The sequence below is a fragment of the Bos grunniens genome, chromosome 16, assembly GCF_055505025.1.
Source record: "Bos grunniens cultivar Pamir isolate PY7600 chromosome 16, Bosgru_T2T1.0, whole genome shotgun sequence".
In the NCBI taxonomy this organism is placed as follows: Eukaryota; Metazoa; Chordata; class Mammalia; order Artiodactyla; family Bovidae; genus Bos; species Bos grunniens.
In genome coordinates this window covers 29540040-29542715 of record NC_141180.1, presented here as the reverse complement: position 1 = coordinate 29542715, position 2676 = coordinate 29540040, and positions in this window count along the sequence as shown.

Below are 2676 nucleotides of genomic sequence, written 5' to 3'. Positions count from 1 at the left end.
GCGCGGCGGGCGGGCGGCACGGGCTCCAGTAGGGGGTGCGTGACGGCCGACTGGGCTCAGACGGGGGCGACGGGACCTGGCTGCACCTCCTGCCTTATTCCCGGGTGGGCGTTCTCGTTCGGGAGGAAAGGAGACCGGTGGGGGGTGGTAGGGCGGGTAGGAGGTGGTGGTGCGGGGGACGGAGGCCAGCGAGTCGCGGCGCGCACAGCCGACGACACTGCTGAGGGAGTCACTGTTAGGGCGCCCCAGTCAGAGTCCCGGAGTCCACGTGGGGCGAGGGCTGGCTCCTTGCGAAAGAGCGTATCCGGGGTCGGAATTGCCGCTTTCCTGGCGAGTGCGTGTGAGCCAGCAGCTCTGGGTAGGTGGTAGGAATCAGTGCGGAGGGCGTGAGTGGTCTCCTCAGCGTCTACAGGGTGTGCGCTGTGGGTTTGTGGTGTGTGGTCGCGGAAAATGTGTTGGGGAAGGTTTGTGGTCTGTGAATAACAACGATAATTCTATCAATAAGTGCCCCCCTTACCATGCACTTCACAAGTCTTAGTTCATCTGATCATCTGAGGTTTTTTTTTTTTTTTTTTTTGGACACCCAAAGGGTTTTTATTTTACAGACGAGGAAGGGCGAGATACAAAGGGGCCAAGTAACTCCTGGTGTCACACAGTTGTTTCAAATCCAGGCTGTCTGCCTCCACAACAAACAGTATGGGGTGGGCCAAGGAAGTGGGGCTAGAGGCAATCTGGGTGGAGGGTGGGGTGTGTGGGGAGGAGGAGAGGCAGCTGAATGTGGGACTGTGCACTTGAGCATATTTCTGTTACCTGCCACGTGCAAGTCTGAGGACGAGGGACCTCTGCATCCGTGTCCACCTCTTCCTCCAGCCTTGGTCTAGCCCTGGAATGAGGGAGGTTGTCTCCTGGGATCAACCCATACCTTCCTTCAGTTTGGCATGGTGGCCCCGCCGTGGGATAATTGGGAAGAGAAACTGAGAAACTCGGTAGCTTTGATAGTACTTGGTGACACCTTGTATTTCTCGGGTGTGCCATTTTGGACAAGCTAGAAAGTAGCCTCAGCTCCCAACTCTGCTCTCAGACCCCTGCCCCTGCCCCTCTGAGATGTACCTGGTGGGGTACCCATATGAGCATCTTCCTGACCAGGCTCTGGGGCAGGAGCTGGGGAGGTGGGGGGGGAGTGAGCTGGATCATAGGAGTGCTTGCACCTTCTGCAAGGGTGGGCTGGGAGTGAGGGAACACTCCATCCCTACTCCCCAAGGGCCTCCTACCAGACGTCAGCACCAGCTGGGCATGTGGCTGACTGTTGGGAACCCCTGTGCTGATGTACACTGCTCTCCTCACTCTCAGCTTAGGTATCAGCCAGCCCCAAGACCAACCTGGGGAGTGAGGTCTGGGCTCAGACCAAGAATGTGTCTGGGAACTTCCACTCCTTTACTTCTCGTATATTTGTCTGTGGGGGTTTAAGGGGTGGGTGGCAAGACAGGTGTGAATGCGAGTGACCCCTCCTTACTTCACCACCCTCAGCCCTATTGCTGTCTTTGTAACCTGGACTCCTGCACATACCTGACCCCAGGAGTGACAGCTAGGGAGCTCCTCCCACACCCAGCCTCTGTGGCCTATGTCTTGTTCTCAGTGTGATGCTCCGTGTCTAATGGATGCAGGAGGCTGTCCTCACCTGAGCGCCAAGACCCATGGGGAACTGTCATGTTAATCTGCGGTCATAGCTCTATATGGAGAGGCCACATCCAATGAGCCTGTTTGGCTACAGCCCTGACCCAGCTGCCAAAAGACAGCCTCCGCCCAGCTCTTCTAATGTTTGCCTGCACCTGTCCGCTGAGCCTCAGGCCTCTTAACCCCTGACCTTCACACTGTGGTCTGGGGAAGGGAGGCTGAAAGCTCATCTCTAGATCTGAGAAGATACCAGGGAGCTGTCAGGTCCGGCCTCTCCTCTGTCCTGAGTCTGAGCAGGGGTCCTCCCAGAACCACCCTTCACTCATCCCCGGCCTCTTTCGTCACACATGTGCCCACAGTGGTTAGGAGTGGCATGCAGGACCCCCAACTGTGGCTTTCAGGGAGGGGCCCAGCTTTCAAGGTGTGGGGCTGACCTACTGGACCCAGCCTAACCTCCATGCCGCCATCTGGCTCCAGCCTTCGTTGGAGGACCAAGACCCTCCTGAAAACACCGTGACTGGGTCCAAAATTCCCTGTAGGACCCCACTCCTCCTAGGGCCACTCTTGACTCCAAGGAGACATCTTCCAGGGGTCCTCCAGGGTCTTGACTGATCAGGGCAGTTCAACCCCGCCCCCACATATTTCCCCCTGTTCTTGGGAAATAGAGCCTTCAGCCCACGGGGGCTCAGAGTAACTTTCCCCTGGGGGACTAGGTATCCTCACCCTGGCTATCATAGCCTTCCCAAAAGGATCTGCTCCCTTCCTCCCGCCTGTCCACTTGTGTCCGTCTGGCGCCTGAGCCCGCACGTTCCTTTGCACTTCTCAGACTGGAGTCAGGCCAGAGGGACAGAATTCTGGCATTGGGATCACCGCCATCTTGCCCTCAGGCTTGGCGACCCCGCGGAGAGTGAAGGTGGGGTCGGCGGCTGCAGCTCCTCCTCTGGCCCGAGGAGGCCCCGCCCCCGCCCGCCGGCCTCCGCGGCGCCATCGCTTCTCGAGGTT